The sequence below is a fragment of the Ruditapes philippinarum genome, unplaced genomic scaffold (assembly GCF_026571515.1).
Source record: "Ruditapes philippinarum isolate M1 unplaced genomic scaffold, ASM2657151v2 ctg2829_1_1_1_1, whole genome shotgun sequence".
Classification (NCBI taxonomy): Eukaryota; Metazoa; Mollusca; class Bivalvia; order Venerida; family Veneridae; genus Ruditapes; species Ruditapes philippinarum.
The window spans coordinates 129,892-143,713 of record NW_026858582.1 but is presented as its reverse complement, the minus strand read 5'-3'; the positions used below and the strand labels follow the sequence as shown (position 1 = coordinate 143,713).

Below are 13,822 nucleotides of genomic sequence, written 5' to 3'. Positions count from 1 at the left end.
GACAAGCACGAAGGAAATGTCTTGTCATTATCGTTTATAGATAGGCGGCGTGGGGTAGGGGAGGTTATTATCTCATTTTGCCTGAACCAGTTTAATTATGTGTATATTTTTGCCATGGAAAAAAACGACGCATGGTCCGATGTTTCATAAATCTATTTAGGAATATTACTTAATCCATAATATAAAGATTATCTGAAATTAAAGTAATCTAGAAAAATAAATGATATTTGTGAAATTAATAGCATGTATTCGGTTTTCCACATTGTAATGCAATTAAACAGGAATACCTGCTTTTATAAGTTGTTTATATTATTGGTTGTTAAAGTTACAGTAAACTGAACGCATAATAATGCCTATCAAGTACGTGTGAAAATGATGTTTGTTTGTTTGTTTTTGTTTTTATTCTTTCTTTCACGTAAACATTTCATATAAGGGTACACAGATATTTTTCATTTACGGCCTTTTATTTGAATATACACATTTATAAACATACTGGCAAGTAAGTGTTTGACATGGATGGTTATGATCAATAATTGTGACATTCATTTCTGTCTTTTGGATTACTGTTCCTACGTTTGTGATTGAAGCAATTTGTCATCAACATATTGACTGCATGGCAAAGTTTCAATGCATAAGTAGAAAGTTATTACACCATAGAATGAAATGACAAAATACAAAATAGATTTCAAGTCCCGCAGGACGTTTCAGTTTCACCTACACTCAGTTTATTGTTTTCACTATTACGATTTTAAAACGTTTATGCCGTTAGCGAAATGATACAACATTACATACTATAATAGAAGGTACATATATTCAAAAACATTCACTGTAGTTTGGCTGATCTGACTGCAATAGTTTAAAATATTTGAATAATTTGAGCTACATTAGATCTATATAAGTTTTATTGTTTGTAGTTATATGTCCGCTCACACAAGAACCATTGCTTAGTCATATTCTAAAATGCATATCTAGGTCACTGGGTCACGTTCAAGGCCATTAAAGGTCAAATTGATTCTCTACACAGATAAAATAAATAAAATGTTACTTAGTTTTACCAATAAAAATTAAATATGCATAATATGTTATTTATACACACAAAATTAGTAAAACAAGAAAGCTATAAAGAATCTATGCCTAAAAGATTTCTTGTTATGAGGAAAGGACATTGCTGATATTACTTAGTCAAGTGAATCATGTTTAAACATCATATGGTTATGTAATTAGTAGAATTGGAACTTCCTATAATTGCGTAAGCTGACAGAATAATCTCACATTTCCGACAGTAACGAAGAAAATTTCGTGTTATGATTAAGGAAAATAAATATATGAAATAATTAAATTAATTCATTCATTCATTTCAATCAACTAAGTTCAAACTATTTCAAAAATTAATTGTATTCCGGCAGTGTTTTTCAGATCAACAAAAAATAATCAAAATAATTGTATACATTTGTATGTTTATATGATAATGTAGTTTATATAATAATGTAATTTGCACCAAACATAGATTTAAAGTGTATCTTACAGCTCAGTGCGCTTTAGCGAAAATTTGTAATATATCGTCATGAACTGACGGATGAAAAACACTTTGTGTATTTGTCCCAATACACGGTCACTAAACGAACTCTACCAACCAAACTTTCTTTGTCTTCCAATGACACTTACGATAAAATATATCCTAAAGACATTGCAGATATTACTAAGACTTAACACATTAACCAATTTTGCAATGCTTGATGTATACTTAAATGCACTTGTCAATTAAGTATTAATTGCAATCGTACTCTAACATTCAATTTTAAGTGCAATACTATGCACATTGTATTGAGCAATACAATTTTACCTGTTATATTAGTATGTGTATACAACTTTGAAAAATATCTTACTTGCCAAAAAAAGGTTCATAAAGGAAGATATCAGTATAGATAATTTAGGTATTTAACCTTAATTAAACCATAGTATAGTCTGATTTTATTGACCTGTCAATTTTGAATACATTATAGGAATCATTTAAATATTCGATCCCACTTCGGTTTGGTCCGTGTAGTTTACGAAAATTAATGTGGAGTATATAAGTCATCGATTGAAAGTCACGCCAGCTTAATGTGACAGTTTTCGTTAATTCACAATAGGACAGTCGGTAAAGAGAATGCCTGATAATTGAGAGGTCTGTGGTTCGATCCTTCACTGTGCCGAAATACACGTACACAGATTATGGTAAAAGCTTACCTTACAAATTCTAGTAAACTAAGTCACACACGTAATTTCAATACTTACATTCAATAAGGACATGTATTTAATGTTATATTCAAAACAGCCAATGTCACTGTTCAATTATTGCACGTTATTTCGTTTTAACATAAAAGACGCTTACACGTACACAGATTATGGTAAAAGCTTACCTTACATAAACAAAAGTTACAAACAGTATTATACTCCTTTTATATCCAATCTTCACATAATCCAACCATGAATTAGTACACTTTTAAACATACAAAAACGTCAGTCTATATCATTTTCTGTCAAATTAAGTAAATTGTGTGTTAATAAGTCAATATTCGACTTATGAGAATCCATTATGAACTAACATTTTATCCTATACCTTAAAATCAGATCTGCCAAACAATCATCGATTGAATGGAGTACATTGACGGAAGAGGTTCTTTATCGTTAATTATATTCTGTCTAGACAATTAACTCTATTCAAATGATCTTATTTGAAGATGATTTTTTTTTATATATTATCATATTGTGTTCAACTCCGGTCACCCACTGTGAATGTTTCAATACGCTTACATTCCCATAGCGTACATCTGCCTTTTTGATGATCATTGTATTTCAAATCGGCCAATGTCAGAAGTAAAGCATGTTCAAATTGTATTGCACGGGTTATTTGGGTTGTTAAAATGTGTGTACATGACAATTGTCTTGTAGTACAAGTGAAATCGGCTAGGGCTATATTCCAAACATTATCTTGTCAACAGAACAATAGGAAAGCTCCACAAAAGTCCAAATGTATTTAGGATTAAATTGTTATCATTCAATTAATTATAAGTATTTTAAGTATTTTATATAATATGACAAAATGTATTTAAATAGAACTTCCACAAGATTTATACTTGACAGGCATGTACTTTATTCAAGCAAAACCTGGAAATGTTTCTATACTGTTCAAATAACTCAAACTTATTAGTACATACCTTATACATATTATATATAGGCTTTAAACATCACATGTTCTTGACTTTCTATGTCCATGAATCACTGAAATGATAATAAAAATGTTTTATTACTATACAAAACTTATCTTAATTAACATTTTAAATTATCTAACTCTGTTCTGCAATGTTCTGGAACTATATAATATATGCGCCAAACTGTTGTTATGTTTTTGTCGTGTTAAAAGTCGCACCAACACTGTAAATGTAATGTGGGGACTTTCCATCTTTACTGTTTGAGAATACTTTAGGTGCTCCTCTGTACATTATTTCAGGCATAAATTGACACATGAGTAGAACCACTGATGTTACGTAAGCTAGCTGGATAGCTTCATCACATGAAAGAATCCAAAGTCCCTGACGGTGCGGTGACGGACAGGTGGTTTTAAGTCAAATAGCTTAACCACCCAAACTGGTTAACGTCGGTATTCATCAACTATCTAAAACAGGGTATTTTATATTGGTGTCACAGAGAGTGAAAGAACTTGTGAAGCTAAACATAATTTCATGAACTAATAACTTGAAATTCAAAATATGGTTTTACTATGTAGTTAATTTCCACAGCTTTCAAAGCATCAAGTGCATCATGCCATCTCGAAGTATCGTAAATAAGACAATTTTTTCAGGCCTATGTATATATTTAATTCAGGAATCGTGTGGATATGGTTTTAACAAATTTATTATGATATACATATACATTATAACAATTATAACGACGTATTGATAGGTAAGAATAGGTTAAGAATAACTGGCATTGTTGCCAGGTACTTCGTCAGCAAGAAACAATTATATAAATATTCTTATTTGGTACTGTACTTCATTAAATTAACAATATCTATATCAATTATATTAAGGCGAGTAAAATTCATTCAAGGTAAAACAAAAACAAAATTCTTTGACAATCAAACCAAGAAACATATCGGAAAGCTACAGAAGAGTTCCTACAAAGGCAAACGCCTATAGAAAAAGGTCAACGCCTTGTTTAATACCATACTAAGCTGATTTGTACCAGACGGGATGGAATGCTGTTTATGGAATTGGAAATCATATATTAACCTCTATTAAAATAAGAACAGAATCGCCTTTATTGAAGAAAGATTGTCTACTTCTACTTCAGGTCATTTAACACGGACATTAACCTTACGTGAACTAACATCTCAAAAATCACATACAAGTATCCCAATACAAGCCATTAATCGTATAAAAGCTTGTTCAATATCAAAAATCCTGTAATTGATGTGATCTTATCAATATAATGATAACATATTGAGTGTTGTTTTTATAACCATTTACATACCTTGTCGAATTATAACAATTTCATAATACCTAATGAAAACAATGACATAAGCAGAAGGAATATCAAGTGGTTATGTTTCTATATTCTATATTTGTTGATATGATGCTGATACTGAAGAGCGTACTATGGATGACACTACCGCTTCTGCTGATGATTTGACGAAGGGCTAGTTTGACCAATGTTCAGATACCAGAATTGTAATATTGTGATGAACTGTCAAACTTGCATTTAATTGAAAGCAACGAAAAATAGACTTTCAAGCTACATTTGAATTTCAAATTAGCGAAGGAATTGAAAAATTTAAGTTGAATTGTATGTATGATTGCTAGAAATTTTAATTTCAATCTACATGTACAATAGATTTTCAAACCGATACACCACTTACTATTATTAATATCATGTCCAAAATACACAAGTTGATAGATATATTAATTGCAATATAAATTTAATAATTCTGTTGTTAAAAATACCCTGTTTCAAGAGTCATTCTAAAAATTCGGATACAAGATTGCTACCTTATATAAATACGCTATTAGTCACGATTATCTTTCTACGTCTGAAGAGCGTTTAAAACTATAGTTTTCTTTCTTTTTGAATTTCAATGAATTAGTGTGTTTTCACAAATAACGCTCAAGTTTTATCATAAAATCAAACAATATGTTTGGCTAATTTTAACTTTTCAGACTGATTTGCTCGGAAATAAAATTAATCTACACAGACACACGTGCGCACATATATCTATAGAAAGAAATCTACAAAATACAAAATGAAAAAAAAAACTAAGTCGGATTTTACCACGTGTATTCTTCTTGATAGGCCTTAAGTTTGTTGTTAAGTGTGTTTAACGAACACTTCTGTCAGGAAAAGAGAGATAAGTTGTAAATATTGTCTGAAAATATACAGGTAAAATGTTCCATTATTACGGTCATTAACCTTAGCTAAATATAACAGTTACAATATAAAACTTTGAAAACCCTTGCCATTTTTTGTTCTGAGCATTTAGCGTGCTTCTTTAATGTACTCACATTGTATTAAACCAGATAATATTTTCAAGTACGTTATTTCAAAATTTATTTTACGCTTTTGTCTACTTAACAGTAAACTAAATAAAAAATAAAGAAAATTCCTCTTTGATCATACTTGGTCTATATTTATTGTTGAAATGTATAAAATATTTCTGTAGCACGGTGTTGTAACAGAAAGGTGTAATCACCCGTATACCTAGTTTTCTGGCAAATTCGAAACATAACTGTAGCAAAATATTATGTAGCTTGTTACCAAACTCAAACTATATTGCATAATATATCATGATGTTGCAAATTTATTTAAAGAAAAAATATTAAATGATAAAATGGTGACCGGTAGCCAAAGCCTGATTTCACTTGTATTGAATCCCGCTACATGTGATAATTAAGATATTCAAACACTTCGTTTTTTCCGCACATTATAAAAACTGACCGACCACCGACCGACCGACAAGTTCACTTTTTAAGGTGAAGTTGTTGTGTGTTTTTTTGTTGTTTTTTTTCTGATATCGAAAAGCAATCAATCCATAATAATACATCATTAAAATCAATATGTATATATACCCATTTATTAAGTATTCGTTCTCAGCTACGTACGTTGAGTTTATCACATTCGATGACAACCCCATATAAACAAATCTGCGAATTTTTCTAAATTCAAAGTTTTATCATTTTCAAGTTTAAATGTGTAATTCTGCTAAAGTCAGTTCTAGTGGACGTGGACGGTAGCTTGCAATTTCCAGTACCGTCCAAAAACAGGCTCAATTATACGGAGCCTGCGACATTTCCATTTTTATCGGGGTTTTTTTTGCGTTCTTTAGGGATTCCGTTTTTATATATTCTATAAGTAATAACGATCTTTAACTAAAAGCCCTATTTTCAAATGCAATCATTTTTATTTTTCTAAAACATAATTATTTTTGGCATCTTGTTACAGTTTTCAAAAACAAATACTCATTTGCCACAAAGATGCCCTCTTGCTCTGTTGGCAATGGGTATATTCATAGTGAATGAGAATTTTGTACGGAAGACAAAGTACCACTTTGTTTACAATTGGCTACCTTTATAATACATTACTGCACCTTTAGCGCAACATTCGCCAGTTGTTTAACATCAAATTACATCTAATATGTTCTAAATTCATTATTAAAACATTATTAAACACATTAAACACATGCTCGACATTCCTAAAATAATTAAGAAAATATGGATTTCAAAGACACAATGTGTCTTAAAAATATCAACATGTATATACGATTGGTTTTACATAGCGTTTAAATGTTTGAAGTGTTTATTATTGCAAGCACACGATAATAGCACCGAGCGACTTTAATACACTGCCACGCTTACAATATATCATTTAAACGCCTCATTGTATAATTGTATTGAAAAGGCATTTTAAATTAATTAGTTTAAATAGAAATTTAACGTACCTTTGTTATGAATCCATTTGTAATTTTGTCAAAACTAAATTGATTAAACCACTGAAAATATTCACACGAAAACAATTTCTTTTATTAAATCTAGATAAATTCAATTCTTTATTTCTAACCACCATAGGTATTATTTTTTAAAGTTCACGAGTTGGTTGATGAACTTTTGTTTAACCTGTATTACAGATAGCAAATCCTACATTAATGAGATTAACAAACGTAGCATTTTGTAAACAGTATGCAATAAAGAATTGACAATAAAAGGTAATTAAATTTTACAATATATCTATTACAATATTGATAGTTATAGTTCGACGCATTGTTCTGTACAGGTCAAAATTTAGTCAACCGCTACAAAAGGTGATATAGAATTCTTACACGTTTAAATGCCGTTTATCAACTTACTTTGAAATGAATTGTAATGCAGAATTCCTACCGTTTTATGTTCATGTACAATGTCATTAAGAGTACTATTTGTGTAACCCTGGTACATCGGACCATTTTTTAAAAATTTTGTGCGATGTAATCAAACTATGCCGGGGTTGGTCAGGGTGGTTAATAACAACCACGCGTGTTTGTGCGTGTGTTTGTTTACTTACCTTCGCCACATCATAATAAACCATTTAGCCCAGCAAATACTTCATTTATTATGTTACATAAATTAAATTAGAATCTGATTAAGTGTTATTAATTGATACTTATTCCATAATTCTCTTTGTAAAATCTAAAGATAGTGAAGTTTTGATCCCATGCAAGTTTTATGATATGTATCTATGTGATCTTAGCTTTAAAGAAAGATGGGTATTAAGAGCACGTCTTTTATATTATATGAGTTATACAAGATAAATACGTTAATTGTAGCGCAATAATGATGAGATAAATAGCGTTGTTTAATTTTATTACATTGATGTTAAATTTTACTAAATGGATAACATGCAAAAGGTTGTTTAGTCTTTTAACAACTAAGCCCTCAAAGCGTATTACAATCTTTAAGAAGTCGTTAGCAGAGTGAATCTTGATACAAAAAGCACAAATGTCATTGTTTGACTCTCTTGTGTTTTCTATACTTCTGTATCGTTCAGAAGTATGGGGATGTTAAAATCGAAAAAAAAGATAAATAACATTTTAGATTCTGTAAAAGAGTTCTTGGTGTTTGAACCCACACATCTAATGTTACAGTGTTAGGAGAACATGGCTGTTCCCTCAGTCACTATTACATAAAGATCGAGTTCTGAAACATTTGATCAATGCTATGAAGTATCCAGATTCACTAATGTATAGCATATTTTACATAGCGAAGGACATCAGTTCATTTAAACTCAAGTGGTTCTTGGACTCTGTCTGTAAACTAATTTATTGCTTAATTTAGATTGTGGATATCAATCAAATAAATCCATTTTCATATAAGTTATTTCCATACATAACCATTTCAAATAAACGAGCACTTACATATTACAGTACAGACAGAATTTAGTAACAAAATACGAAAAATATTTAAACCCTCTTTTAGAAAAATATAATGTCTCGATTTAATATCTTCATATAATTTAGACAGTGAAAACGGAAGATTTCTTGGAATCGATATCAATGATCGTAATATAAAGTAGTAAGTTTGAAAGCGGATTTCAGTTTTACGTATTCGAATATGCAAAAAGATAACTACAGTCGCATAATGATATGTAATGGCGCTTGTCAGCACTGTCTCGGGTAACATCATGGTATGAATACCCGTGTTTTTCCTTACAAAACTATATTTGATGGTAGGGGGATGTTGATTATGGGGTGAAACGTGCTTGCCTCTGGTGTTTGAGTCGAAGAATACTATAGAAATAATCCAAAATCAGGAGGAATAAGTCTAGGTTTATGAAACGTAGGAGATCGTAAAATACCATTGAATGTTCTATATTGATTTTGAGGTTATAAGGACAAGAGTCAAGGTCACAATGACGTGCATGATGACTTCATGAGAAGAAACTATGCAAGGCTAATGAAATTTTGTAGATACATTGTCCAGTTGCACTGAGTGTAAAATCCGTGTTCGACCAATAGGTTTTTGTTTTTTTGTGTGTGTTTTTTAAAATTCTTTGGATACTTTTTGTTTCAAAAATATAAATATTTATCACGATAATAGGAATAGGTAGCATAAATAGTCCATAAGAATATAGAACCAATATCATTGTAGGCCTACTGTTAATGAATTTTATAAAAAAATATTTTACAAGATATAGCTTGATAGGAACATTTCATATTGATTGTTTTATATGAAATTAATGTATATAATACATTATATATTTTCGTATTGTATAGCAATTGTCCGGACCATCTTTGTAATAAATGTAAAATGCCAATATATTTACAATCGTGAAAAAGTTTACGGAAAATAATTTAAAATGGAATAATGCAATATAAATCCGTTTTCTGTTGACAGGGTTCAACGTTCTTTAGAAACGAAGTGAAGTATTGTACATAAGATGGAGGGATGATCACGTGACGCTGGTATGTAGATATCCTATAGCAATCATTTCAGACATCCAGTATTTCATTTCCTTTACTCTGTACAAACATCAAAGTCATAAAAGAAGAACGAATCTAGACATTGTTAAGTGATTAGACCAAACATTGTTTCTCTTGTTTCATACACGTCTCTATAACGGACAATTTGGGAGAAGATTGGTATGAATCAGGCAACGTGTACTTAAGTAAAGCCACAAACAATAGAGCTATCAAACAAGAGTAATGTCGTTTGTAGAGGATGTATGGATAATTCAAATATCTGAACAAATATATCTTCAGTGCTTATTTTTCATGAAAAGGGTTGAACGATAGTGAACTAAATAAATATATCATCACCATTCTATTGTGTTGAGCTGTCGAAGTTATATTGTATGCCAGGTCAATGGCTTATTGGTCTAAACGAGGCCGTTGTTGTTTATAAGTTGACTTTAAAATAAACAATTGTACTTCTATGTGAAGCTTGTTGAAACAATTTCAAATTAAAGTTCTTTTCTTCGGGGGAGGAGGGGGGGGGGCTTTTTTATGGATAGTTTTGTTTGTTTGTTTGTTTTTTGTCTTTGTTTGTTCTTCTCTTTGTCTCCGAGAATTACCGCGATAGAAGACCATTTCTATGAAACTTTACTAAGTCTGTCAATTACTCATAATCCATGTTCTAGGTAATGTTTATAAATTCATACTGTAGTGAATAATACAGTCTTGAAAAAAAAAACTATATGAAAATGTTTTAGATAGAAAGAAATATAATCTTTAAATACCATTCAAAACAGCATGTTGCAGGCTTGGTATAGACCACCAGCACCAGTTTAAGCAGATTTAACATGTTAAATAAAATGGTAAAGAATAGAAACATCCGCAGATGTGTGCATACGGAAAAGCCTTTTTAAATGGTGATCAATTTCAAAAATTAAAGTAAAATGATTGAATAAGAATCAAGTTTTTAATTTAATCATTTTTTCATTTAATTAGTAAATTGATCAATGAATGAGGGTCCTATGAGGAACTGTTGTTTATTTTGTTTCTTCAAAAGCATATTTTTATCGTAGGCTAAAACATCATTATTTTGATATCTGCGTTTATGTTCTTGGTAAGAGGTACATAGCAATTCTTTACAGTTGCTGCCTAGTAATTAACACCTGCTGTAGTAAAGTAAGTACATTTGTACGCAAAAGAAAAGACTGATCAGACGTAGAGAAAACCACAGGAATTCATGGAATAAAGCTTCAAATATCTTGAAGTATTATGATGAAAATATAGATATACTATTATACTCAGGAATAAATATTAGCATAAAAACGCGGGAATTTCCTGATTACTATAACATGCAAATAACATGTACCTGTTCATCCTCCGATAAAGATTCGAATAACTATTGCCAATATTTCATATCCCAAAAATATTCAAACTCTTTGAACGTTACGTGTTAACTTAGATAAATCTATCGTTTCCTAATACATGTATTTCATACAAACATCATTCTTGTTTCATACAAAATCATTCTTGTTTCATACAAACATCATTCTTGTTTCATACAAACATCATTCTTGTTTCATACAAACATCATTCTTGTTTCATACAAACATCATTCTTGTTTCAGACAAAATCATTCAAACTGCCAAACTGCTTTAATATATTTTGTTGACAAATGATTAAAAATTGTAGATATTTGAGAACGTTTTGGGTCTATGTTTATCGATATTAGGAGTTAAAAGAGATTAGTTTACCAGTTCATGATGTTCTGTAACACTAGTTTTTAAGATAAGCTTCGTCTGTTTGTTGTTGTTGTTTTCTTTTTCTTTGTTTGTTTCCAAACATACTAAACTACAGTAAGTAAAACTTGGATCTTTTGTTACCACTAGTGTTTCTCAATGCTCGAGGAAGCTTCTCTGCTCTTTCTTATTTACATAAATGACACTGACTGGCTTCTTAATCATTGCAACAATCGATTGATATGCAAATGGGTCTACTCTTTATGCGACAGGATCCAAGGCGTTAGAATCACAAGTTAATTTATAAAAGACATAAATTGTATACTTAGAGATATACTATGCTCCTCTTTAGGAAAAATCTAGGAAAATTTAGTATGTCTAATTTGAATAAGAGAATGCACAAATTTGTTAGGAAAGTTGTATTCCCTATTACTTGTCAAATTAATTTGGTCCTTTCTTAGAAAGACTGCCAGTTTTTTGATAACACTATGTATTCACTCTGTGTTTACTCAAAGCAGGTAGAGTTTAAAGCGTAACATACCTTCTCTATGTGTACTCAAAAGATGGTTATTTTACATCTAAAATTAGTCTGTATAGCAATTACCAGTATTTTTTAAGTATCAAATTTGAGTGTTTCTATATATTTAACTGGCTCGTCATTACGCAGCATGCTTATAACTTAAAACCAATAAAAATGTATGCTTATTGAATCTAAGAAGACAAACATTTCGATCTTTATTTTAGAAAATTAACCTAAGGTTCATGAGTATTGAACATGTTAAATGTCTTTTAATCCATAGAATTTTTATGCATCTTAAATACAATATTCATATAAATGTGTTCAAAAATAAATAGTAGCCTAAAGTAGTACGGTTTTTTAATATTTCTCATTATTTAACATCTGAAATATATAAATCATGTAAATTATAAGTCATAAAAGTTTCTGGCGGGATATACGATAGAATATAGCCTAAATGAGAACAATATGACCAAGGGTAATATTTATGCATTCATGTAAATATCCGTCTACTATGTAGAAACAATGATTTTAGCCGCGTCACGACAAAACCAACATAATGAGTTTGCGACCAGCATGGATCCAGACCAGCCTGCGCATCCGCGCAGTCTGATCAGGATCCATGCTGTTCGCTTACAAACTCCCTAATAACAAGTTGAGAAGCTGATAGCGAACAGCATGGATCCTGATCAGATATCGCAAATGGGTCTACTCTTTGTGCGACATGATCCAAGGCGTTAGAATCACAAGTTAATTTGGGTCGCAAACCCATTATGTTGGTTTTGTCGTGACGCGGCTCATTTGTGCGTGGTTCGGTTCTTAACGGTTATCATGTATTTTGTTGGGCATCTTATACAAAAATGCTTAAACCATTCAAATTCGAGAAATTTTTAAGCATTATTATAATGACTTCCATAAACTACTGATGTCATGTTTAGGGCAATGTGTTTTTATATGTGATTATGCATCGATTGATCATAGCAGCCTATCTCTTACATCAGCATCATGCAACCTGACTGTCAGATAAAACATTCTGGGATATGTTGAAGACAAATATATACTGATTCTCCGCTGATCTACCCAGGGCAAATTCATACCTATTCATTGCAATGTAATACACTCATGCCCATGAACACAACGTTGTGTGAGACATTACATGCAATGAAGGTCAACCTGCCTTTGTAATATCTTAAGTACCCCTGTGCCCATATGAAATATCAGCCTTTAGACACATCGTTACTAGGAGTTCATATACTGTAACTTCTTACGTGTATGTAACACAGTAGCATGTAACCAGATCTGATAAACTAATGATCATATCAATATTACATACTCATGCACTCAACAACAAAAGCTTTACAAAAGAAAGTTTTTTTGTTGATTTATTTTTCAAGATAAAATTGCAATAATCAGATTGTATGTACAAAGATATAGGTACCTTCTGAAAGTCAATCCATTTTGAATTACATACATTACTTTAACAAATAATGTGCATATCTTACACCGGTGCAAGGTGCAAATGTATAGTAAAGATAGCATTCAAATACATTTCATGGTATTACAATGTATTACCAGGTTACATTTCCCGACAGCAAATGTGTGAACAATTTTCAGACGTAGTCAAACAAAATATGAATATATCTAATAGTTTCGCAAATCAATAAATGTGTGTTTTCATTTATTATAGCATAAAATCGGCTATTTTTCCCTCTTTTGCCCATGTTATAACGGGACCAAAACCATGCGTTAACATAGTCACGCGCTCTTGTTATAGCCCGGTTTCACCTATGCGCAATACATACAGGGCCCAGTAAACACACAAACAAAAAATGACGATTTGGCCTGTTTGCCAAAGAGTCATGCGCTCTTGTTATATTGAAATTTATTGATTCGAGGGCCTCAGTCGCATATTCAAGTAACTATGCCGGAAAAACGGCATACTGTTTAGACATCGGTGCTAATCTTGGTTGTCGCCCTTTCTAAGAAACGGACAGTTGTCAATGTAAACAAATACAGTAAAATCTACCTGTCATTCAGTTTAACACTCCGATTAACTTACAAAACTAGATAACACAAAATTAATATGAGAAAATGTTTTTATTTATGTTTATG

At 31.0% G+C, this 13,822-nt stretch overlaps 1 long non-coding RNA gene across 1 annotated transcript in view; it reads right to left on the bottom strand.

Moving 5' to 3' along the window:
- Positions 1 to 13,822, bottom strand: part of LOC132753658 (uncharacterized) — a 78,660-nt gene that overhangs the window by 22,281 nt on the left and 42,557 nt on the right. Inside the window, exon 3 of the long non-coding RNA XR_009628990.1 lies at positions 3,201 to 3,264. This is a non-coding gene — a long non-coding RNA (uncharacterized LOC132753658). The remainder of the gene's footprint in view (positions 1 to 3,200; positions 3,265 to 13,822) is intronic.